General features: G+C 42.1%; 1 long non-coding RNA gene across 4 annotated transcripts in view; it reads left to right on the top strand.

Moving 5' to 3' along the window:
- Window positions 1-26,049, top strand: part of LOC103217838 (uncharacterized) — a 487,886-nt gene that overhangs the window by 297,419 nt on the left and 164,418 nt on the right. Inside the window, exon 6 of one of the 4 annotated variants that reach the window (XR_491276.3) lies at window positions 21,399-22,193. The exons of the other annotated variants lie outside the window; for them this stretch is intronic. This is a non-coding gene — a long non-coding RNA (uncharacterized lncRNA). Of the gene's footprint in view, window positions 1-21,398; window positions 22,194-26,049 lie in introns of those variants that run through there. 4 annotated transcript variants of the gene reach the window in all.

Here is a 26,049-nt window from a genome sequence, read left to right as displayed (position 1 = left end):
TAATTAATCTCAAGGAATTTCTAGAGCTGTCTGAAACGAAGTAGTAAGTTTCCCATACCTGAAAGTGTCTAATCAGAGGCAAACCACATAATATCAACTTTGTATTGGAGTTAGATGATCTCAAAGGCCCTCACTCTATGGCACGGGTCTGTGTTTTTTCTTACTCACCGAAGAGGCTGGGGTTAAGCAAAGGGAACCTTAGATACAGGAAGGGAGAATGAAATCAGATTTCTCACAGCGAAAGTTGTTTATGTGGCAGGAAACCAATGGGGTGTGTAGGACAAAGCCTTAGATTTGGAGTTAGGACACTAGACAGAATCTATCAATCAGCTGAGTGGCTTTCCTGCTAGTTGCTTCTGATAAATCCACGTTCCTTCACCTATCACATGAGAGCATGGGGTCAGATAATCTCTAAGTCTCCTTAAGTTCGGAACTTTAGTTGGGAGCTCATAGTTGGTCAGAAAATTATGTTCAAGTATCTGAATGCAGATGAGCATATGGCAGATCCACAGTGAAGAAAAAAACCCACAGAACTTTCCAGGACTATGCCATTGTTTACTTAAGTTCCTGGCTAAGAAAAGAGCATGTTGGGGGAATGAATTAGGAGGAGAGTTCTTGAAACGTTCTCCATCAATACTGCATAACATGGTTATGGAGGCCTGGAACCTTCTTACTAAATGTTGCTCTGGTGTTTACAGCGTTTGCTTTTGCTTCAGACCAGCCATACAAAGTATAGACTAAACAACAGAAATTAATTATCTTATAGTTCTGGAGGCTAGAAGTCCAAGATCAAGGTACCTGCAGGACTGGCTCCTTCTGAGGGCTGTGAGGAGAGGATCTATTCCAAGTCTCTCTCCTTGGCTTGTAGATGGCCATCTTATAATTTCTCTTTACATTGTCTTTCTTCTACGCATGTCCTATATCAAAATTCTCCCTTTTAATAAGGATATTGGTCATATCAGATTAGGGTCCACCCTAATGACATCATTTTAATCTGATTATATCTGGAAAGAGCACATTTCCAAGTAAGGTCATATTCTGAAGTACTAGGTGTTACAATGTCAACATATGAATTTTATGGGGACACAAGTGAACCCGTACACACCACCCGTACCATCGCACCTACTACACCGTGTCCTATCACATTCAGCAGGTTGGGTATTTGCTAGTAAGTCCTGAAAATTGCCATGTGGTCTTTTAGGCTCACCCATCTTATTTGGCTTCATTTCTTCCCAGATCTTTAAGTTAATATTTGTTTCTAATATTAATATTCCCTTTGATGTGGTGGTTGGCATGTATGTATGTGTGCTCGTGTGTGTGAGAGAGACAGGAGGTGAGGGGAGGATTTGCACACAGTTTCTCCTCTCAGAGCTTCTGCTCAGTAGAGAAGTGGGGCATTTCCCAGCGGACTATATGTGAGCCCATTTTCTATACAGACAGCTAACCTTGAGCTTTTATCTCAGAACTTTCCTGAGGATAGTCTTGATACATGAATAGGAACGCTATGATTTCCCAGGATGAAGCAGTAGCCTCACATCCACACCAACAGGAAAATGTCTTGGTATAAATCCAGTCTCATCTCAGTAATTACCCCACCAGGCATTTATGTTGGACTGGGTCCCAACACCCTACCATCGTCTCCACTGTTGGCTCAAATGACCCACTTTGCAGCTGAGTTCATCCTGGAACCCCATGGAGGAAGGAAGGAGGGAGGGTACTGAGGGTGGGTCTGCTGCTGTATGCTATGAATCCATGAAGACTGGGGCCACTGGGCTGGGTCATGCTCAGGATGGAGACAGTGCCTAATGAAGTCCCCGCAGGCCAGAGTATCACCAGGGAATGACTTCTAAGCCCATGTTCCCAGTTTCTTTTTGACTTTCTTTTGGGGTTAACTGCCAAGGATAATCCATGATCTTGTTTACTCTGTGACTGACTAAATATTTAAGCTGACTAGAAATAAATACCTCAAGTCTATATCCCCTGAAGCTGTTCCTTCAACTTCATGTAGTGGGGCTTTATGAAGCACAAATGAGGGAAGCAGTGGTCAGCGATTTTGAGGAGCAAGGATTGGTACAGGGAAGGCTAGGAGCCCGATTCAAGTCTTAGTGACTCAGTGGTTAAAATGAAGACTTTAACTCCTGTCTCTTGGCTCTCAAGTGTTGAGCTCAGTCCAGCAAACTAACCCACTGCCTGACCTGACCCAGCTCTACAAAGCTATTGGTTGAGAATTCCAAAGGCCATCATGAGCAACAAGTCAGTCCTTGATGTCAGCCTCTCAGATCTGCCAGCCATGAAAACACTAGATCTTCCCCAGTTACCAGAGTTAGAGAGAGAGTTATCACCTTATTATAATGCAATCTAACTGGGGAATGCTGGTACAGGACAACATGAGTTTTAACTACCACCAGAAAACAAGCAAATGAAACAAACACAGGATGGCAAAATTGAGGGAAAGAGGTGGTCATCAAAAAAACCCCACAGTTCTCTATCCTCTGAAGATCCTTGGGAGTGTGATAGGAAATACACCACATAGCCTACCACTTCCAAAGAATTAGCATTTATAATAGGTGACATTTAGCAGGCATATATTATGTGCCTCAGGCATTGTGCTAAATGTGCATTTTCTCATTTCACACTTTCCATTGAATCCTTACAAAACTCTTCAAGGTAGAAACAATTTCTAAGAGTGGTGAGGGTCAAATGAACTAATGCACGTAAAAGTGCTTAGCAATTATAAAATGTTGGCTGGGTGCGGTGGCTCATGCCTGTAATCTCAGTACTTTGGGAGGCTGAGGTGGGTGGATCCCCTGAGGTCAGGAGTTCGAGACCAGCCTGGTCAACATGGTGAAACCCTCTCTCTACTAAAAATTATAAAAATTAGCCAGGCGTGGTGGCAGGCGCCTGCAGTCCCAGCTACTCAGGAGACTGAGGCAGGAGAATCACTTGAACCCAGGAGGTAGAGGTTGCGGTGAACTGATATCACACCACTACACTCCAGTCTGGGCAACAGAGTGAGACTCTGTCAAAAAAAAAAAAAAAAAAAAAAAAAAGGGAAAGAAGAAAGAAAGAAAGACAGAGAGAGAGAAAGAAAGAAGTTACAAAGTATTAAAAAGATGGAAGGATTCAATGCAAGTTATTTTATTAAATGACTCCTAAAAATTCCTGAGTCTAAGACTTATGTAGTGAAATAATAGATGTCTAAAAGGTATGTGATCCAGCCCTATCACATACCACAAAACATCACCCAGAGAAGTGACATCAGCCTTTTTAGAGAGGGAGAGAAATGTTGTACAACCTGCTTAAGGAACCACAATAATGTACAATCTTCCTTCAATAACCATAAGGATGCTCCGGTCAAACAAGTTGGCCACTAACCAAGACCTACATGTTGTCAGTTCCTAGCTGTGCAGGTTCTTCATTGCTTTTTGCATCTTGGTTGGTGGCTCTGATCAGAGATGTAGAATTTCCAATTTGACCTCTCCTGGTCTCAGTTTTCACACCAGTAGAATGGGGATAATATTTCACATGTTTGTACTAGTGCAATAAATGAGTTGATCTACTTAAAACATCTATCAAAGTGCTGACATATAGAAGCTCATAAAAACAATGATTAAACACCCACTGTTTCAACCCACTTTGGAAAATAAAGACACAGAGCTGGTGGGGCTTACTCAGGGCAGTGACATGTTCTGTAAAATGGGTGGTATTTGAAAGGAAATGAGTCTCCTGGCATAGGAGTTGGTGGAATGTACATATCCTTCAGGCAATATCCTTGTTTGTTCTTGCTCATACAAAGCCACCCACCTTGCCATTGCATCACTAATTCCTTGCTGGCAATTAGTTGTTCTGGAGTATGGAGGCATATGAAGAAGTTTGTTTGGGACACTGCAGAGATTTGTTTTGAATGTCATTAAGACAGCTAGAGGGGCCAGCGCAAAAGCTGAAGAGCATTAAAACAGCCATCAGGGTAAATACCCCAAGCAAATAGCTTGGGAGATGTATAGCTGCACTGTCAAAAGAGGAACTTCTGAATCAGACAGATCTCTGTGTTTATAGGCAAATTTCTTAACTTCTCTGAGCTTCAGCTTTAAGGATTAGATATAATAATTTATGTAAAACACTTGGCCAGTGCATAATAGATATTCCATATTATGCTCATTTCATTGTTTTTCCAATTATTATTTCAATTACATTCCATATTATTATTAAACCACTTTTATATACGTTATTTCAAATTATTTCATTTGGTAGTGAGATAAAGCAGAAGAGCAGAAGAGAAACTAGAACCAAAGATTCTCAGATAATTAATTAAATGAGCTGATACATTCCTGGCCCTAATATTTCCCACTCTGTGTTCTAGTTCTGATTCTGACACCACCCCAATCAATCAGCAGTTGGTTTGCTCTTTGTTCTCTGATGAATTCCATGCACTAAATCATCTTCAGGTGGTGTGATTTAAGAATGACTGCACAATCACATGTGTTCCAGAAGTGGGACATTAACTCTATCCATATTTGAAGTTGGGGGTGTGAGGGCAGAGGGGTGGAGGGGTACAGGCTGAATCGCATGGCTGCCGTTGAGTCATAGGTTCTTTCCAAAGATTGGCTGTTGAGTTCTGAAAAGCTCTGGCCTAAATCTTCAGGGTTGCAGAGGCATAGCATCAGATGAAGGAATTCTTGGCTCTTTCCCATGGGCTCACTGCCCTGCACGAGGTCTCTGGGAGTGCTGGCAGAAGCAAGATGAAGGAAATAGAGAGGTGGAGCTTGCCATATTTGGTAAGTGCTGGTGCCTGAATTCTCCTTGTTGGCCACAGCTCATTACATCTAAGACCTCAGATTGGATACTCATCAGTTAATCATAGCCTGAGACCCCTGGAAGTGTCCCTAGATATCAGTTGTCCCCATTTAAACTGAGTGGGGGGTGAGGTGGTAACAATCCTGATCCCTAAGGCCACTAGACTCTGATGGTTTCTGGTTCCAACCCAAAAACCTATCTTAGCAATTCAACTACGGATCATAGATAGTGGGCAGGTTACATCATGAAGAGAAGTAATATCGGGAGGAGCCCCTGGGATGGCCTTGCCTGCTCATTTGATCAAGCCTTCCCATTACTCATGTTTTCAGAAAGTGCTGCTTGTCTTCTTTTCCATGTGCCTTGTGTGAAAACTTAAAAGGTTTGGAGATGGCAGATCACAATGAGCCAGGGTAGGAAAGTCAATGTGGCTGTCTTCTGAACACCCAGCATCTTCCCTTCCAGAGCAGGTGGCAGCAGAGAGTTGACACTGCCTCCCTCCCACGCTGCACACACCCACCCAATGCATTGTTATTCTTCATTTTGCGTGCTCAACATGTTTATTCTACGATGTGTCTGTTGTTTGATGGTTTAAGGGAGAGTATTGTACCTCAAGTGACATTCTTCTAGCAAAAGAACCTGTCCTTCAGCATTACTTTTCATAACCTGGAGCTGTTCCACTGGTAAACAGCCTGCTTTGTCTATTTGGTACTGGTTATCACTCAAAAATATTATTTTTTGGGGAAGGACACAAGGTGACAAAGTCTGATTTCAGAGTCTCTGAGAAGCCTTTATACTTTACTACAAAATGATTTGTGATTTTCTCCCAGAAATCTCAACCTTTAGAATTTTTTTTCTTTAGCTGAAAACTTTGTTCCCTGGCAAAATGCTAGAGAAATGCTGTAGGAAAGGGTGCACATTAATGTTTATATCCCAGTTACACTGTAATGATGATGAGTGTCAGCTTTTATAGAAAATTAATTTTGGGGTGGGGTGGCAGAAAAAGATAACTAATTTTGCAAGGGAATGGATGAAGATCACTTGGCTGGGGTGGCAGAGAGGAGAATAAAAGGGGAAATGATAGGGGAAGGAAATGGGGCTCCCTTTAAGAGGACAGGAATGTAGAAAATAACTGTGCAATGTTGCTAAGGAAAAGTTTCATTTTTTCATAATGTTGAGGAAAAGCTGTGCTTATGGTGAGGCACTGGGAACACTGACATGCAGTGTGTTCTCTTTAGCTAATCTATTTTTAAAGGTAAAACCAAAATACCTAGATATTGTAAGATGAGCACAAGTCAAAGATTTTATATTGCTCAATAATTAATAAGGGAACCATCAAGATGTTAGAATTGGCTTGCAGGGCAATTCAAAGAATCACACATATACAGTGTGTGCATATGCTAAAGTTAGATCCTGCTTATATGATAATATGATTTGACTGTGTCCCCACCAAAATCTCATCTTGAATTTCCATTTGTTGTGGGAGGGACCCAGTGGGAGGTAATTGAATCATGGGGGCAGGTCTTTCCTGTGCTGTTCTTGTGATAGTGAATACATCTCATGAGATCTGATGGTTCTATAAGGGTGAGTTTGCCTGCACAAGTTCTCTCTCTTGCTGCCACCATGTAAGATGTACCTTTCACCTTCTGCCATGATTGTGAGGCCTTCCCAGCCACGTGGAACTGTAAATCCAATAAACCTCTTTCTTTTGTAGATTGCCCAGTCTCAGATTTGTCTTTATCAGCAATGTGAAAATGGACTAATACAGTAAATTGATATCAGTAGAGTGAGGTGTTACTGAAAAGATACCCAAAAATGTGGAAGTGGCTTTGGAACTGGGTAACACGCAGAGGTTGGAACAGTTTGGAGGTCTCAGAAAAAGACAGGAAAATGTGGGAAAGTTTGGAACTTCCTAGAGACTTGTTGAATGGTTTTGACCAAAAGCCTGATAGTGATATGGACAATAAGGCCCAGGCTGAGGTAGTCTTAGATGGAGATGAGGAACTCGTTGGGAACTGGAGCAAAGGTGACTCTTGTTATGTTTTAGAAAAGAGACTGGTGGCATTTTGCCCCTGCCCTAGAGATTTGTGGAACTTTGAACTTGAGAGAGATGATTTAGGATATCTTGTGGAAGAAATTGCTAAGCATCAAAGCATTCAAGAGGTAACTTGGATGCTGTTAAAGGCGTTCAGTTTTATAAGGGAAGCAGAGCATAAGTTTAGAAAATGTGCAGCCTGACTATGTGATAGAAAAGAAAAACCCATTTTCTGGAGAGAAACTCAAGCTGGCTGCATAAATTTACATAAGTAACAAGGAGCTGAATGTTATTCCCAAAGACAATAGGGAAAATGTCTCCAGGGCATGTCAGAGGTCTTCACAGCAGCCCCTCCCATTACAGGCCTGGAGGCCTAGGAGAAAGTGGTTTAGTAGGCTGGGCCCAAGGTCTCCCTGCTGTGTGAAGCCTAGGAACTTGGTGCCCTGAATCCCAGCAGCTCTAGCCGTGGTTGAAAGGGCCAAGCTAGAGCTCAGGCCATGGCTTAAGAGGGTTTAAGCCCCAAGCCTTGGCAGCTTCCACATGGTATTAAGCCTGAGAGTGCACAGAAGTCAAGAATTGGGATTTGGAAACCTCTGGCTAGATTTCAGAGGATGTATAGAAATGCATGGATGCCCAGGCAGAAGTTTGCTGCAGGGGTGGGGCCCTCATGGAGAACATCTACTAGGACATTATGGAAGGGAAATGTGAGGTTGGAGCCCCCACACAGGGTCCCTACTGTGGTACTGCCTAGTGGAGTTGTGAGAAGAGAGCCACTGTCCTCTGGACCTCAGAATGGTAGATCTGACAGCTTGCACCATGTGCCTGGGAAAGCCATAGACACTCAACACCAGCCTGTGAAAGCAGCCAGGAATGGGGCTAAATCCTGCAAAGCCACAGGCATAAAGCTCCCCTAGACTATAGGAACCCACCTCTTGCATCAGCCTGACCTGGATGTGAGACATGGAGTCAAAGGAGGGGTTTTGGACTTGCATGGGGCCTGTAGTCCCTTTGTTTTGGTCAAATTCTCCCATTTGGAATGGTTGTATTTACCCAATACCTGTACCCCCATTGTATCTAGGAAGTCATTAACTTGCTTTTGATTTTACGGGTTCATAGTCAGAAGGGACTTGCTTTGTCTCAGGTGAGATGTTGGACTGTGGACTTTTGACTTAATGCTGAAATGAATTAAGACCTTGGGGGACTGTTGGGAAGACATGATTGGTTTTGAAATGTGAGGAAATAAGATTTGGGAGGGGCCGGGGATGAATAATATGGTGTGACTGTGTCCCACCCAAATCTCATCTTGAATTCCCATGTGTTATGGGAGGGACCCAGCAGGAGGTAATTGAATCATGGGTGCAGGTCTTACCTGTGCTATTCTTGTGATAGTGAATAGGTCTTATGAGATCTGGTGGTTCTATAAGGCAGAGCTTCCCTGCACAAGTTCTCTCTCTTGCCACTGCCATGGGAGACGTGTCTTTCACCTTCTACCATGATTGTGAGGCCTCCCCAGCCATGTGGAACTGTAAGTCTGATAAACTTCTTTCTTTTGTAAATTGCCCTGTCTTGGGTATATCTTTATCAGCAGTGTGAAAACAGATTAATACACATGAAGTATCTAAAATCGTCAAATTCCTAGAATAAAAGAATGGAAGAGTGGTTACCAGGGCCTGGGGATGGGGGAGGTGGGGAATTACTAGTCGACTGGCATAAAGTTTCAGTTAAGCATGATGAGTAAGTTCGAGAGATCTGCTGTACAACATTGTCAAGAATACTGTATTGCACACTTAGAAATGTGTTAAGCAGTTAGATTCTCATGTTAAATTTTCTTAACACAATAAAATAAAATTAAAAATTAAAAAGACTTGCCACTGCTTCTGAGAAGTGTTCCTGGAAATCCCCAGCTTGGAATCTTTTCAGCTCTCTCTAACCACTCTGGTATCTATAGTAAGCTTTGCCTGTCTCCATCATTTCCTTTATTATGTTTTAATTAAATATTCCATTTAGGTGTCTGAGTTCATCACTAATATGTAAGCTAAAGACTATGTTTTATCTGCTATTTTATACCTGGCATTCAACACACAGTATGCATTCCATAATGTTCATTGAATGGCGAGAGGCTTTTTGTATTGATTATGAGGATTGTGAAGATGATTACAGTGAACATGCAATCTAATTTGTAGCTATGAGTTTTGATCAAAATAGAAAGGTAACAGCTTGTTTTGCCTTCAGGGCTTTAAAAATCTTATGTGAATTTGAATATGAAAAAACCAACATAAAATACGTATAATAATAGCAATTGCAACATAAAATACGTGTAATAATAGCAAATGTATACATGTATCTGTGTGTGTGTGTGTGTGTGTGTGTGTATATATATATATATATATATGACTGAAATAATAGCTTTTAAACAAAGAATGCCAAAGGTCAGTAATAAGTGGTGACATTGAACTTCTCTCCAAGCTTGACTGAAGCACCCTTTCAATAAGAGCCTTCAGTTGCCATGACTGTGGGGTTGGTATTATCTCCACCAATACAACACTGAGTTTTTGAAAGCAATAATAAAAACTTGATTCCATTGTAGTTAGTTGTAGGGACTTGCTACAAAGAGGATTTGCTAGTGTTGACCTACAAGCCACCATGCCAGTTTCTGGAAAGATGAATGATGACAGATTCAGAGATTAATAATGTCTGTAAGGCTTTCTTCCTCTGCATTCATGTCCTGTGTGATCTAAGGAGGTCCACACCTCAGTTTCTTGTTTCCCCAAATAGAGATAATACTAGCTTTGACTTATATTTTCAAAAGATTTTGCTAGAAAACCAGAAAAATAACTGTGTAGTGAATGTAAATGACCACCAAGCCCAGCACCCCAGCACACGGAAGTTGCTTAATTAAGGCACTGGCAGCCGGGTGTGGTGGCTCATGCCTATAATCACAGCACTTTGGGAGGCTGAGGCAGGCAGATTGCCTGAGCTCAGGAGTTTGAAGCCACCCTGGGAAACATTGTGAAACCCCTTCTCTACTAAAATACAAAAAAAAATTAAAAATAAAAATAAAAATTAGCCAGGCATGGTGGCATGCACCTGTAATCCCAGCCACTTGGGAGGCTGAGGTGGGGGAATCGTTGAGCCCGGGAGGTGGAAGTTGCAGTAAGCCAAGATCGTGCCACTGCACTACAGTTTGGGTGACAGAGTGACACTCCGTCTAAAAAGAAAAAAAATTAAAAAGGCTCTGGATAATGTGTTAGAAATCCAAGTCAAGAAGAGGGAACTCTTTGATGGCCCAGTCTAGCCTGACTGGTAGAAGCCTTCTCAACTGGCAAATACCCTTGTCATTTCTCCTGGCAGGCTTCCTCATGTTTGTTTGCAATGACATGACCCGCTGGTGCCCGGAAACAGGGCAGGGCAGAGAAAGCTTTGGAATCCACAGAGTTCATTGCCTTCCCTCACCCCAGCAAAGCTTTGTCCTCCAGCCCTGACTCTGGGGCCCTGGGATCAGATTGTGCTGGCTTTCAGGTGCCAGAGAGACACTTTCCTGTTTGCTCTCCCACCCAGACTGCCCTCAGTTTGTCCTTCCCCCAGGTGGGGATGGCAAGTGACAGAGGCTGTTGTGAAATGAATTGCTCTCCTTCCTCCCCTGCCTTTCTTTCCTCTACCCCCTCAAACCACAAGAATATTTTGGCTTTCTTCCATCACTTAGGGTTTGTATTGTAGAACTGAGTCTGTTCTTGTTCATTGTAAATAGCCCAGAAGTTAGGATAGGAGTGCAGTCTTTAAAGGTAAGCTACTCTTGGGGACACGAGGGAATGCATGGAGCTGCCTACACTGGTGATGGTGACTTCCTTTGATCCTAGCCGATGCAGCTTTGTGCTGCCCTAGTGTTTCCATCCTGGTCTAGGGGGCCTTGTCACTTGCTTATTTTCCACTCCCCTCAGGCATAAAATATTATCTCTCTGAGTACCTTTTATGCCCCCAACAGCTGGCAGAGATTCCTGGTCTTGCTCTCTACCTCTCTGGCCTATGCCCCAGTGACATGCCCCTGGTGCCTGCAGGATATTTTGCCTTTGAAGAGAACACCTATTGTTCTGAAAGATGGCAGAACTTCTACATGACTGAGGAACTTCTGTGTTGCAGATTAACAGAATTAATAGAAAGCCAGGTCAAACTGGCTTAAGAAAAAACAAAAACAAACAACCAAAAAACCTGGTAGCCAGTGCTTCACATAACTGAGAAGTCCAGGACTGTAGATTAATGCAAGGGTTCAGAAATGCAGTAACCAAGATGGAGGCTGCCTGCTGCTCAAGTTGCCAGATTTAGCAAATAAAAACAGAGCATACACAGTTAAATTCACATTTTATATAAATAATGAACAACTTTTTTGTAGTATAAACATGTCCCTGTACTGCTTTCTCTATTTTATTGGACAACTCTACCTGCTACCATATGTCAGCTCTCTCCTTCCTGTGTTGAGATTACTCTCTGGCAGGCTCTGGGCATGAGACGACAGAATGGTATCCCTACAGATACATTTCAAGGCTTAGGGACCATTGAAGAAGAGCTTCTCTTTCCCAAGAGTTCCAGCAAAAATCCTAGGGTTGTATCTCATTGATCCAGCTTGGATCTTGTGGCCACCTGGGAAGCAAACACTCTGTCAAAGGAGGTGAAATGCAAGGTAGGTCTGCACCATACATCTACCTCTACAACTAGGGTGTAGATTTAGCCCCATCCAAATCACTTGAATGAAGACTGGGGAGAAGTGTTTCCCAAAAGAAACCCAGAGTGATGTTACCAGGAGAAGACAGATGGATAATAGCCAGACATTGACTCCATGGTTAAATGGTAAATATCCTCTTAGGGCCAGGTTCCCTGGAGCTCTTCACATCACACGTTGACTGCTTAGCAACTGATGTGGGTCACATCCCTTGGTTTTGGTCCCAGAGGGTGATTTTGGACAACGGAGGGCAATTTAGATAGCCCCTGAATTAACAGTAAAGATAGTAAAAACAAAACAAACAAACAAAATGATCTAGTACCTTTTCTGTGTGAACTGTGATACCCAATATGAGTCCTACACAAAGGCAGGAAAGAAGACATGGCTGTTGTCCAGAACTTACATTCTAGTGAGAGGCATCACATTGTACCTTGTTATAGAGTCTCATGATACTTTCCTTGTTTCTACCTCTAAGTAATTATGAATCTACAGAGGAAGAATAAATTAATCCCAGGTAAGCCTTACTGAAGGAGATGCATTTGGACTGGACCTTACAGAAAGAGTTTAGATAGGCAGCTATAGAGGGAAGAAAGAGAAAAATTCCAAACAGAAGAAGTAGAATAAGCAAACCTGTTGATTTTAGGCTGCTGCACCCACACTGGGCAGCATTGCCTTTCAAAGAAATGCACCTTGATGTGGACACTTGACTTTACCAGGGGCCAGAGAAACATTAGAGAGTGCCAGGAAAATAAATAATCTGATACTCTGAACACTCCTTCAAATGCTTGTTCAGAGTTAATTTGTAGAGAAAGCTGAGTGACATAGGAGAAAAAGAAAAGGAGAAAGACCCTTGGGTGGGACACTCAGTCCGTTTTCTATTGTCCTTGGTAATTCCACTCTGGCCCCAAATTTGCATTCTCCATTCATGAAACAAAAGACCTTGAGTCAAATGGACCCATCTCCTTTAGTTATCCAATATCCAGGGTTAGTTAAGCCTAACCTTTGGAGGAAGGAGGGTCTCACCTCCTTGTCCCCAAGTGACTTCATTTTCCCTCTAAGCATTTATAGTACTATTCCCGAGAGTCATTCTGGTAGGTTCTATTTTTTCCATCTCACATTGCCAGAATGTTTTCTTTCACTGGTGCATTTAGCAGGATGGCTGGCCTTTTCCTCCAACTCTGACACCACTCCAAAGGGTTCAAGCTTGAAAAATGCTTTGCCCCTCTTCTCCATGGTTCCCTGGGTGTGTTTTTCAGAGGAGATATGAACATATATCATCAGAGCGCATAGTCAAATACCACATAGAGTGTGAGGCTTTCTTCAGAATGGTGCTTTTTTGGGGTGTTTTTTTTAAACACAACCCCCCGCTGTATTGCAGTAAGGATCCCCTAATGAAATGAACTGGAGTATGTGGTTCTAGAAAAAAAAAAGATGGGAATGGAGAAAAAAACTATCTAGAAAAAAAAAAAACAAGTTTGACCCATTGAAGGGACAAGTTATACTCTTGAGTCAAGAATTAGGAATTGAATTAAACTAAGATAACAACAACACAATAGAGCAGTAGATCTAAATAGTATTATATTATATTCCTGTTTCCAGGAGAAATCTTACCTGCACTCCTTTTGGAAAACTGGGTTATATTGTCTTCTGTAGAGAAAATGAGCAAAACTTCACTTTATTTTATGGTTCAGCTGTCAAGTTGGTTTTTGTGAATAAACTCAAAGTTCCCCCTCCCCTGTCACCAGGCCCATCTTCCCAAGGTGCCTGTGTGATTGTGCCTGCCCTTCCACCTCACACAGCGTCATTCCTCTTGTCCTAGGCTCTTCTCCTCCAGGGTGAGTTTGTCCTTTCCGTTTCTCAGATACCAGGAGCCAGAGACAATAGCTCAGTCTAAAATTTCCTTTTATTTGTTCTTATTCTCCCCATCTCTACAGAAAGGTATTATTTTCCTGATTTTTTGAAATCCTCACTGAGAAACCTTAAATGTGTATTGTTAAACCTGTCTGAAAAGCTACATCCTGACTGATTCCAATATATGACATTCTGGAAAAGCAAAACTGTAGAGACAGTAAAAAGATCAGTGGTTGCCAGAGGCTGGTGGGAGGGAGGGATGGTTAGAGCACAGAGGATTTTTAGGGCAGTGAAACTATTCTGCTTGCTATTGTAATGGTAGATACATGACATCATGCCTTATCAAAACCCACTGAACTGCACAATAAAGTGAAGTCTAATGTAATCTATGGACATTAATAATAATGTATCAATATTAGTACATCAATTGTAACAAACGTATCAATCTCACTAATGCAAAGATGTTAAAAATAGGATTAACTGTATGTGTGTGGAAGGGAGGGAGTATATGGAAAATCTCTGTACTTTCTGCTCAACTTCTATGTAAACTTGTAATTACTCAAAAAATAAAGTTTATTAACTTAAAAAGTTCTTTTACCCCAAGTATTTTTTTTTTTTTTTTTAATTTACTGTTTCCTCTATCTCTGATTCTCCCTTAAGGAAAGTTTGAGTTGAAAGTGACTTAAATTTGCCAAGGGTCAAATTTAGAACTACAAATACCAAATTTAGAACTCCAAATATGTCCTCAGCTTTTCAAAATATTTCATTAAAACAAAACACAAATGTATTGTTTTTGTGCTAATCTGAAATAATTGGCACATGTTCATTCAAACACGAAGTTGAGTCTTGGGCAAACTTCAAGTTAACAAGATGTTCTTGTTCCCTTAAATTCTGTTCTTTCATATCGTAAGGTCTTGGTCGTTCTCTTCCCTCTGCCTTCTCGCTGACCTGAACTGAGTCCATAAGAAATTTATGCAATTTGCTGGTGAGCAGGGATCTTGCACGTAACTCTAAAAGGGTCTCCTTCTCTTGGCCTTGTTGGGAAGAACTTCATCCCATCCCTCACCGACCCCTCTTGATGATCCTTAAATGCCCCAACTTGGGAATCCACTAAGCGTAACTCAAGAGTGTGACTTATTATCCTAAAAACCTTGGCCATACGTATCTGGGGTGATCCATGAAGACTCTCCAGATATTTATTTAATGAGAGAAGCAAACCCAAACATAGAGCTATGTGGTTAAAGAAGAATTTTAAACAAAGTCTTTGAGCAGTGTTTGACCCCTGTCTTCTATAAACAGCCTCCCTCCCAACCCCCGTCATCCTGCTGGTTATTCCAGGGGGCCAGAGTTATCTGTCTTGAGACACTGAAATCACATAGTACTGCACTTCCTCAAGGCAGAGAAACAGCCACAGACCTCAGGGAGTGGAGGGTCACAGGGAAATCTCATGGCAGGACTGTTGCAGGAGTCAGAATATTTTCCCACTTTCAGCCCCAAAGGTAGGCTTCAGGGCAGAGAAGTAGCAAAGGAAGACTGCTGGGCCATATGCTGTGTCAGACATCGTATTTTGCAATTTCCACAAGCCAGCCTACTTAACTCTTGGAGATGGGTATCAGGGTCCTTCAGTTCTTAGATGGAGAGAATGATGGGCAAGGAGAGAAAGCAGCAAGTCCGACGTGAAGTGGCAAGTGTTCGCTCCTCCAGAGCTGGCACTATCCACTGGTAATATAATGCAAGACACAACTGTGAGCCACATATGTAATTAAAAAATTTTTAAGAGCTACATTTAAAAATGTGAAATAAAGAATCAAGTGGAATTCATTTTGGTAATATATATTATTTAGCCCAACATCCAAAATATTATCATTTCAACACATAATTAATATAAAACATATTGAGATATTCTCCCCTTATTTTCATTGTTATGGCACAAACACTTTAAAATCTGGTGAGCGTTTTATGCCCACAATCTACCTCAATTTGGATGACTAACATTTCCAGTTTTATGTGGTTCATGGCCTCACATCAGACAGTGCATTCTAGATCTGCTTTTATCTTTGGTTCCAGCTGCACCTCTCAAGGTCTGTTTTGCTCTAGTCCTTCACTGAATTGTACTTTAACATGATGCCCTTGACTTTCAGTGAAGAATAAGTCACATGAAATGTCACAGCCTCTGCTGTGGAGGAGTTAGTTACTGTTACCCGATCATTCTCTGCTCCCTACAGCCTCGTGCTATTTAAACAAAATATTTTATTGTTGTCCTTTCAAAATGGTATGCGTCCTTCTTTATCATAATGAGTACTTTGTAGCTGATTTCATGCTTTGTTTTGCTTTGGCTACCAGGAGGCTCAGGGCCAAATTGGACTCAATTATAACCATGGATAGATTCATGATTGAATGGGAGACTATAATGACATGTTTTGTAAAATGTTCTGGACTTCATAAATATGCATCCTGTGTTCACAGTAAAGTTTTCTGTCTGGTTATGGACTATATTCCCCTTCCCAGGAAAAAAGGTACTATATATAATTTAATATGTGAACAGTCCTGGAAGGTTTGTTGGTAAGTTATGAGACACAGCATGAAATACTTTTTAAATTTTAATTTACTTTTGAGCCTTTCAGTAGATCTTTCTCGCTTGAAACTGTGCTTCCAAAATGTAGTAAGCCACAGAGTACTATTATCTCTTTCCTTGTGTGATATAAAGAAATAAAGAAAAAGGAGAATAATATTTTTCCAGATAGCAAGAAGAGCTTTCCTTTCTCTGTAGAAATGATAGATAGATAGATAAAAATATTTTAATGCTTTCCCCCAACTTCTGTTATATTTACACAGATGGTGCCCTTCAGTGTATTCTATGGGGGGCTCTACCAGAGACATTGCCACAGCTGGAGCTGTTGTGTTCCTGATCCCCAAAAGATATTTGCATATAACTCTACAAGATGAGAAGGATCTGAAAGAGAACTTTCAAGTCTTTGGGATAATCCAGTGTAATTCCTTCGTTTTACAGATGAGAAAATTATAGCCACATCTACCCACAGGAATGATAGCATTTGCAATGGCATCACCTGCATTGCAAAAGGGAAATGCATTAATGGTCTTCAGTTGGAACGGAAGCCCATTTATCTATCTCAGAGACGTGAGATTCCTTGGGATGCATTCTTTCATCCAGACCCCAAACTGCATTTACTTGGGCTCATTTGATTTCTAATTTCTTTGTCGGTGTCACCCTTGCAACTCAAGCCTTACAGGACCTTTAATTCTGTCTAAAATGTATTATATTGTTGGTTTACCTTATCTTTGATGATTTGAACCACCATATGAAATTGAAGTGCTATTTTATATATATAAAGAGAAAGGGGAGTAGGGAGAGGGAGAAAGAGAGGAAGGTGTCACTAAGATAAGTGACAAAAGTAATAGCATGCCTATTCTTTCTAATTACTCAGACGTGTACTAAGCCCCAGTCAAGGCCATGCAGGTGGATACATAGATAAATAAGACAAGCGTGTGTTCCTTGCTTTTGTGTCACAAAATTAAAATGTATAAAATGAAAGCTTTTTGACCTCCCTTTTTCCACTTCACCACCAAATCTTTTTCTCGCTTATGCCTCTCCCGTCTTAGTAAAACAGACCATTCTCTGGCTAGCTACATCAGCTACAAACCAGGGAGCCATTCTTGATTCCAACCTTTCCCTTACCACCATCCCAGACTTATCCAATCTCATTCCTGATATGGTTTGGATGTGTGTCCCCACCAAATTTCATGTTGACATGTGATCTCCAGTGTTGGAGGTGGGGCCTGGTGGGAGGTTTTGGATCATGGGGGTGAATCCCTCATGAATGGCCTGTTGCCATCCCCTCAGTGATGAGTGAGTACTTGCTCTGTTAGTTCACGTGAGAGCTGGTTGTTTGGAAGGAACCTGGCACCTCTTCCGCCCTCCTGGCTCCCTCTCTCACCAGGTGATGCACCTGCTTCCTCTTCACCTTTGGCCATGATTGGAAGCTCCCTGAGGCCTCAGGGAAAGCCAAGCAAATTCAGGTGCCATGCTTGTACAGCCTGCAGAACTGTGAGCCAAAATAAACCTCTTGTCTTTATAAATTACTCAGCCTCACATATTCCTTTGTAGTGACACAAAACAGACTGACACAATTCCTCAGTTTCCATCTTCAAAACACAGCTCATCTGTCTCCATTTCTCTCCATCTATACTGCCACCATGATGGGCTGATGCCAGTAACTCCAACACTTTCAGTGACCTGGTGTCACATTCCCTCCTCTGTCATCCATTCTTCACAAAGCAGTGAGCATGATCAGATTATGTTACCTCCTGTTCAAAGTCCTGCAATGCAGTTTGAATGAGATGCAAATCCTTTAAGATGGCCTATGAGACTTAGCCCCTTCTCCCTTCTGCGGCCTCCTGTCAATCTACTCTCCTCTTTACCAACGAAACTCCAACAGCACTGGTACCTTTTATCCCCTCTGTTTCATTGTCTGTAATTAACTTTATTGTGCTTCCATATAAACAGTGTGATGTTATCTGAGTGTGCAGGTTAGTTTCCATCTACAATCTAGGGGCAGCTAGATTATATTTAAATTGCCCTAATAATGAATCCATGCTTCAGAAATGGCCTCAGCATGTACTCTAAATATCAATTTCTGAATATGCTTTAGAAGGTATATTAATTAGTATGAGTGATATTAGAAATAACGTTTCATTGATGAAATAAAAGATATATGGCTGAAAGGTTGTGTAACTCCTCTGCCTTTGCATAAATGAAGTACAAGAACCTGGCAAGCCCAGCAATCCAGGACTTTCTGAGTCACCTCCTTAGCCTACAACTCCATTTGGCCTTGCGTGCCTTCGCTTAGCAGAGGACCCTGACAATAAATCTTGGTGTTGGAATATTTTTGCCTTTACCTCAAAGTTCACATTTCAGGCAAGGTCCTTGTGGGGTACCCCAAAGGACAGAGCAGGTGGTAGGACTGGCTTTCTGTAGGCTCAACTGATAAATGTGTGGGCATCCAGTGGAATTTGGTCTGAAGCTTGCTTCCATGGCAATATGCCACCTGGCAGGTGGTTATGGAAAAATAGCCGTATGCCTAACCTCCTCCTCTGATTGTGTAAAGAATGGGATAGCTGTTCAGCCAGACTGGCCTTAAGTGAGGCCTTGTACTCCCAAAGACACAGAGCTTTTTAACATCTCGGGAACGTTCTGTTACAATTCCCTCCACCTGGAATGTTCTCTCCCTTGATATTCATCTTCTGATTCAGCCAATGTCAACTTAAATTTCAGTTTCTTAGAGTGGCACTAGGTGACCACTCTTTCTAAGTAGGGCCCCCTGTGTGTCAGCTGCTCACCTGATTGCTCTTGGATCCATTTCTGTTTCTCTCCTGTTCTGCTCTGAATCACAGGGAACTAGCTCTGGCCAGATTTAGTCAAGGGGAGGCACTACTAGAAAACTGGAGAGTGGGAGGAGGGGAAGAGCCAGAGTACTTTACTCTTTCGTACTCTGAGTTGGTTGCATCTCCAGTAGACAAGCCCTCGCTTCTAGTCCTCACTGCCATGAAGCAGCACCCCTTCTTCGATTCTAGCTTCCAGATAGTCTAGGTGTCTGAGCTCTAGCAGTACCCCCTCTTCTGACTTCCCCTCCAAACTTGGGATTGGTAGTGGGCTTCTTATGTTGCTCGTCTCTGTTCTCATTACCCTCTGTTCTTTCCATCATGTGTTCAACAAATTCCTTGTATTAATCTCCTCTGTTTATGGGACCTGGATGGTTTCTGTTTTCTTTTATACTATATTATAGTAGGTTATGTCACCCTGCTTTGTTTTTTTCTCCATAGCTCCTTTTATAAATTATAATCATTTACTTGTTTGTTTACTAACATCTTGTCTATATCCTGCATCAGATGACAGTCTCCATGAGAAAAGAGCCTAGATATTTTTGGTCACCCATTATATCTGTCATGTCCCAGGTGCTCCATAATAATGTAAAATACATAATAATGTATTTTAAAAACAAATAAATCTAGTGCCTGAATCTTTTAATCTTGGATCCATGAACAACTCAAGGGTTCTATGGGCAAACTTGGGGGGAGAAGTAAAACCTTTTCAAGATGTAAATGTGTGCATGAATTTGTGTATGTGTACTTATCTCCTCATTGGCAAGAGTCCACAGCTTTCAGTAGAGTCCCAGTCTACCAAAAGACCTTTGAAAGTTAAGAGACAGTGCATCTAGTGGGATAGATGCCCACATGCACAATTGTTACTAACATGTTATGATATTAACATTAAGAAAAGTAATTGAGAGCACAGATGAAGAAATTAGTTTCTCAATTCAGCTGTGAAAGCCAAAAACTTGGGAGTCATCCCTGACACCTCTTATTCTTCACATCTAATTCATCAGCAAGTATATCAGTTGGCTCTACCCTCAAAGAACTTCCAGAGTTCAATGTCTACTATCTTCATCCTAGTCCAAGTCACCATTATCTCTTTCCCTCTAAGTGTGGATGGATGAAGAAGACTCTGGTCTGGCTGCTTTAGCTCTTCCCCTTAATAGTCAGAGTGTGTTCTCAACATTGCATCTCAAAGTCTGACATGAGCCTGATCACATTACTCATGTGCTCAAAACTCACCAGAGGCTCCTATCTCACATAGAGGAGAATCAGAGTCCTCCCAAAGCTCTCTGTGATTCTGCTTTGCATCATTTCCCACCTGTCCCCTCTGGCACGGCCAACCTGCCTTGTTACTGCCTGTTGGCCAAGCCACACCCTCCCACCTCAGGGCGTTTGCTCTGGCTCTGCTGGAAGGCTCTTCTTTCACACAGCCTCTCCTTTGTTCCTTCATCTTTTTCTGTTCTCTGCCCATATGACAAATATTGCCCCTGCTCCCCCTCTGTCTTTCCTCTGTACCCTGCAGTGTTTTAGCCATACCATGAACCACATCCAACACACTGAAGATTTATTTATTTATTTGTTTGTTTATTGTCTGTCCCGCACTCCTAGAACATGAGCTCTAGCAGGGCCAGCACTTTGTTAGCTTCAAGCCTGGAACAGTGCCTGGCACATGGTAGGTTCTCAGTATATATTCACTGAGTGACTCTGATGGTGATACCTACCATTGAGAACGTTGAACAATGAGTGGGGTTTGGAGAAACAAAGAAGGGTGGTGATAGTGAGGAGAAAAGTAAATGACAAGTACTCATCAAGGCTGGACTGGGATGGAGTCTTTGCCTCCTGAATATGTTTCAGTTTCAGAATTTTATGTTCGCCCATCACCCATTTCCTATTCCCAAAGGTCTGCCCTGCGTACTTCCATAGCTAGATAGAGATTCTACCATACCTGCAGGACTGGCTCTACCTTTATTTCTTTGGGCTTAGTCCATGGGTGTAAGTGGCGGAGTTCAACTGCTGGGTTAAAGGAATTTAGCCTAGCGAACTGGGTTAGCCATTGCTGTTCCAGGGTGAGTTCTTGATATACATGACGAATAATGCAACAGATGACTGGGTTGGGGGCAGAGTAGGAACTGATGGAAGTTCCTACCCTACCCTACCTGGAAGGTAGGGTAAGCTTAAAAGGAAAACAAGAGACTGGGCGTGGTGGCTCATGCCTGTAATCCTAGCACTTTGGGAGTCTTAGGCGGGCAGATCATGAGGTCAGGAATTTGAGAACAGTTTGCCCAACATGGTGAGACCCCCTCTCTACTAAGAATACAAAAATTACTGCATGGTGGTGCGCACCTGTAATCCCAGCTACTCAGGAGGCTGAGGCAGGAGAATCATTTGAACCTGGGAGGCGGAGGTTGCAGTGAGCTAAGATCGCACCACTGCACTCCAGCCTGTGCAACAGAGTGAGACTCTGTCTCAAATAAAAATAAAAATAAAAGGAAAACAATAAAAATGTGTGTGTGTGTGTCTGTGTGTGTTGAGTGAGTGAGAGAGAGAGAGAGAGAGCCAAGCATAACAAATGCTTACCAAGAAGTTCCAGGTCATCCAATAACTCTTTTTCAGCCTCTCCCAACTGTCATCCTGAAATGCTGGTGAGATTGACTTCAAGGAACACAGTCAACTTTTGTTTTTGGAGACTGTAGAGTAAATATTGAAGATCTGGAACTGTTTGGCTCAAGACTTCAAAGCCTTGAATAAAGCTGCTGGATGATTTGGAAGCCACCTGGCCGGAAATTTAACTTTTGCAGTTTGGGGTATTTTTTTCCCTTCCCATCCTTTAATTCCTCCCTCCTCCCTCCATCCACTTCAACATCAAATTAGCAATTTGGATGCCATAAATGTAGTGTGGACATGGGTACCAGCCAAGGTCACGAGGCTCAGTATATAAGAAGTGAATGCCAGCTGTATTTCAGACAGAATTTCCAAGGCTGGAGAGGCAGAGGGAGGAAAGATCTGGGTTTCCTGATTGTGGCTTTTCCTCCCTTTTCTACACACACACACACACACACACACGCACACGCGCACACACACACACACACACACTACACTTTTCTACTTTTAATTTCCTGTTTCTATTCTGGCCCTCTCCTATCTGGATTCAGGTCTCCTCCCTTGGTCCCCCTGCCCATAGATTCACTAACTCAACACATATGAAGGTAAAATTAGAGAATGGTCTGTATGGAACCAAACCAATAAAAACAATCCATAGACTAGAGTGATCTCCAAAACTTAACAAAGGCTTTTGAAACCTAAATTCACACTCTGGGGCATGTGGAGGAGGGGGTGGCTAATAAATGTAATATACTAAGAGAACTGGATTCAACAAATATATCATAATTTTATTTGCCAGAAATTAAATAAACATGACTCTAATTTATGAGTTCACTAATCATTGTCTGTATCTTCAGTATTAAAACTAAGATCAAGACCATCCTCTGTATATAACAAGAAACTATATCCAGTTATCTGTCTACATATCAATATCTTTATCTGTGTTTACATCTATATCTATCTATATCTGTATCTGTATCTAGCTATCTACCTACCTGTGTATATCTAGATATATTATAACGGCTCAGTATTTGCATTCTGTGGTCAGTGCACAGCCTACATGCATGCACTTTGGTGTAGTTCAGAGTCAGACTCAATTTCTGACTTCTAAACACTAATATTTCTTTATGGTGCAGAACATCGTACCACAGTACTCCAAAACATCGCCCCCATAAAATAATCTACCCAATTCGAAAAACTAAAATAAAAGCAAAGAACCAGCTGCAGCTATGCATTTGAATTAGTTTGATGAAGCCCATCCTTGTATGTTATTGTGAACATTGTATTTGATTTGGGGTGATTTACAAAGGGGGTTCATATACCTGGGTCCTTTTAAAACCCTAAAACAATCTCTGTTTAAACAGTGGGTTTATAAACATGTATCCTTCACTCATCAAGCATTTTTGAGCTTCTGCTATGTGCCAGGATGGTATCAAGACTCTGAGGATATAGAGTCAAAGGAGTATAGTCTTTGTCTCAAAGAATTCACAGTGTCATCAGGACTCGGCCGATAACAGTTGGAGGTGATGGGTGTCGGGAAACAGGTAGTAGACCCAGGGTACAGGGGAACCTCTAGGAAGTGGACTTGACTTCCCAGATGCTCTCTGGTGAAAGTATTTTTCCTGGAGGGGGTGATGGTGCCTTGGAAGATTCACAGGCGTTAGCCAGGTAGAAGGAATGTGGTGCTCAGTCTGAATGTGTTCAGGGAGCTGTGTGTGCAAGGCACAGTCACCCCAGAAGAGCTCCTGCCACTGTGATTCTGTGCCTGGAGCCTCCAGGGCAAGACTGTCCAGACTGATGAGATGGTGAGCGAGAAACAAGATCCCAAAGGGTTAAAAAATCTCCAGGTAATTTGCAAACCAAAGGTTACCATGTTCATGTTTGCGTTTTGTAAAGATGTTTCTTCTTTAGCTCCAGACTATGATTATCTCCTTGAGAATGGATCTACTTTCTATCAGTTGACATATATAGTTCACAAAGAAAAGACTTACTAAATTAGATTTCGTAGAATATGAAGCACCAATGAAAAGCAGAACACAGAACAAACAGAAGTGTTGAGTATAATGTATGCCAACTTTTTAAAATACAGCCGATGTTGTCACCACTATTTACCAATTGGTTCAGCAGGTTTGGTAAACTTTCAAGGACTGGCAGGTTTTTAAAACCTTTAGCAATGTAATGCTAAGAGATGCTGTCTTTGAGGACTTTCAGATGAACCCTGGAGTGGAAGGTTAGAGGAATTGTCAGGTGGGAAAAGAGGAAGAAACTTGTTCTGGAACAATTTCAAAAGGGACCATGTGTCCAGACTGGAGACAGAGAACCTTATCTGATTCGGGCTGTAGGCTTGACTTGAGGCAAAGAGGAGGTCTCTGGAGTCAGACAGCCTTCTGGGGGGAATCTCAGCTCTTTTGCTTGCTGGCTAAGAACATTTCTCTGTGCCTCTGTTTCAGATACTCACCGCAGCCTACCACTTGGGGCTACTGTGAGAATAAAATATAAGTTAACGTATATCCAATGATTAGACTCATGCCTACACCTACTAGATTCTTCATAAATGTTGACTGTTATCATACTCTGTGATTTCCATTATAAATTAAATGAAGCACCTGGCACATGATTAGATGCAGTAAACATTCATTTCCTTTCTCATTCAATACTGAGCAAATAGACATGGAGTGAGAGGTATGATGGAAAGAATGTAGTTCAGGAGACAGGGGCTTGGTCCAGATGGCCTATTGATGATCTGCCCAGCTCTGAATCTTTGGGCCTCCAAGCAGAGCCAGGGGTCTGCCTATGGTGTGTGACTCTTTGGTTATTACTGTACTGAGCCCCCTGCCCTGCACATGGAGATGCACAAGCAAACCTCGCATCTTGGAAAATTGCATCCTCTCCGAGGCCAGGAAACTGCTCTGTGCCACCCTGCTTCCCAGGGGTCCCAAATAGTCTTCCTCAGTTCAAATGCATTTGCATGTCCTCCAAGTCTGACTGGGGCTAGAGGGGATTTCGTGTAATCCCTGGCTTATTTCCTTTGATTTGAAGCTCTCTCTGTCTCTCTCTTCATTTTTACCAGGGTCCCAAGAGGTGAAAAGTCCCCTTTAGTAGGTGCCAGGTTCAGGAATTCGCACAATCCTCTTAGACTCTGAAGAGCCCTGAGATTTCTGTTAGTACAATGGCCTGATTGTGCCGCCCCATTGCAGTCCACTGACAGGTCGGCAGGCCAGCTGAAAGCTCATCTTAAACAACCGCCTCCAACCTTAAATCCAAACACCACGACTGCACTTCTGGAACCAGGTTTGTTTTCCCAGAATATCAGTTACAGCATTTTAAAAATGAGCAACCTCATTATCAACAATGTTTCTGAGAAGCAAGCATTCTTGTAGAAAATGCCAGCTCTGCAGGGCTGGCAGGAGCTGCACGGCACACACATTCTCTTGCCCGCCACCCCCAGCCTCAGGCATCACTCAGCCAAATCCACGAGTGCAGTTTAGCAGAAATGAACACCAGAATTTCATTCCTATAAAGGAGTGAGGTTCCTGGGTGCGGAAGAAGGGAGTGAGATCTCCTTCCTCAGAGGTCCTGGAGAACAGGAGAGAAGCTTGTTCCTATAAAGAGTCAGCCTCACTTTACCAGAGGGAATCTTGGATTTGAACCTGGGTTTTATTTCCCAGCTTTGGTATCTACTAGTTGTGTAATCGTCAACAAATATTGAAATTTTCCCAGCCTTATTTTTTTTTAATCTGCTAAATAGTGGTAATTATTGTAAAGAGCAAATGAAATTATACACGGGAAAAAGACTTGCAAATTAGAAGGCCTTTAACATTTAAAAAGGAGTATCTTATTCCTCTTAATATGATCTCTCCTTGTTTTATATATACATGTGTATGTGTCTGAACTAATCAGGCTGCTCTAACAGGAGACCACTGACTGGTTGGTTTAAGTAACAGATGTGTATTTCTCACAGTTCTGTAAGATGGAAGTCTGGGATCAAGGTACCAGGCTAGTCAGGTTCTGGTGAAGGCCCTCTTCCTGGCTATTTCCTGATATAACTGAGAGCAGAGAGAAAAGAAGCAAGCTCTCTCCTGTCTCCTAGAAGGACACTAATCCCGTCATGAGCACTCCACTGTCATGAGCTAATTACCTCTCAAAGGCCCTGTCTCCAAATACCATCACATTGGGGATCAGGTGATCATAGAGCAGCCTGTAGCTTATCTCTCTTCAATTAAATTGCAAACCCTTAAGAGTTTTGGAGGACAACAGTTAATTCAAATATAAGTTCAAAACACTGCTCTTGACACAATGCGAGGCACAGAGCAGACATAAAATAAAAGTATGGAGGAATTATTAAATATTATTCATTATTTAGGAATGCGGGAAATTATATAACATATTGTTTTTTAAAAAATCCAAGTGTCCTTATATCTACATACAGATATAGACGTATCGTGTGTATGTGCATATGTTTCTTTCTCTGCAAAGTGTAAATATCTCTTTCTGGAAGACTCAGCTCTCAAGGATTTTTTGTGTTTGAGGCAGCTTGGTGGCTGATGGAGAGCATGGAACCTGCACTGAGAGATACTTCCATTCAGAAGACCTGCTTCTTACTCCTGTAGTCCCAGCTACTCAGGAGGCTGAGGCGGGAGAATCGCATGAACCCGGGAGTTGG

The sequence above is a fragment of the Chlorocebus sabaeus genome, chromosome 10, assembly GCF_047675955.1.
Source record: "Chlorocebus sabaeus isolate Y175 chromosome 10, mChlSab1.0.hap1, whole genome shotgun sequence".
NCBI lineage: Eukaryota > Metazoa > Chordata > Mammalia > Primates > Cercopithecidae > Chlorocebus > Chlorocebus sabaeus.
Note: the sequence above shows the minus strand (reverse complement) of the source record. Positions and strands in the feature narration are given on the sequence as shown.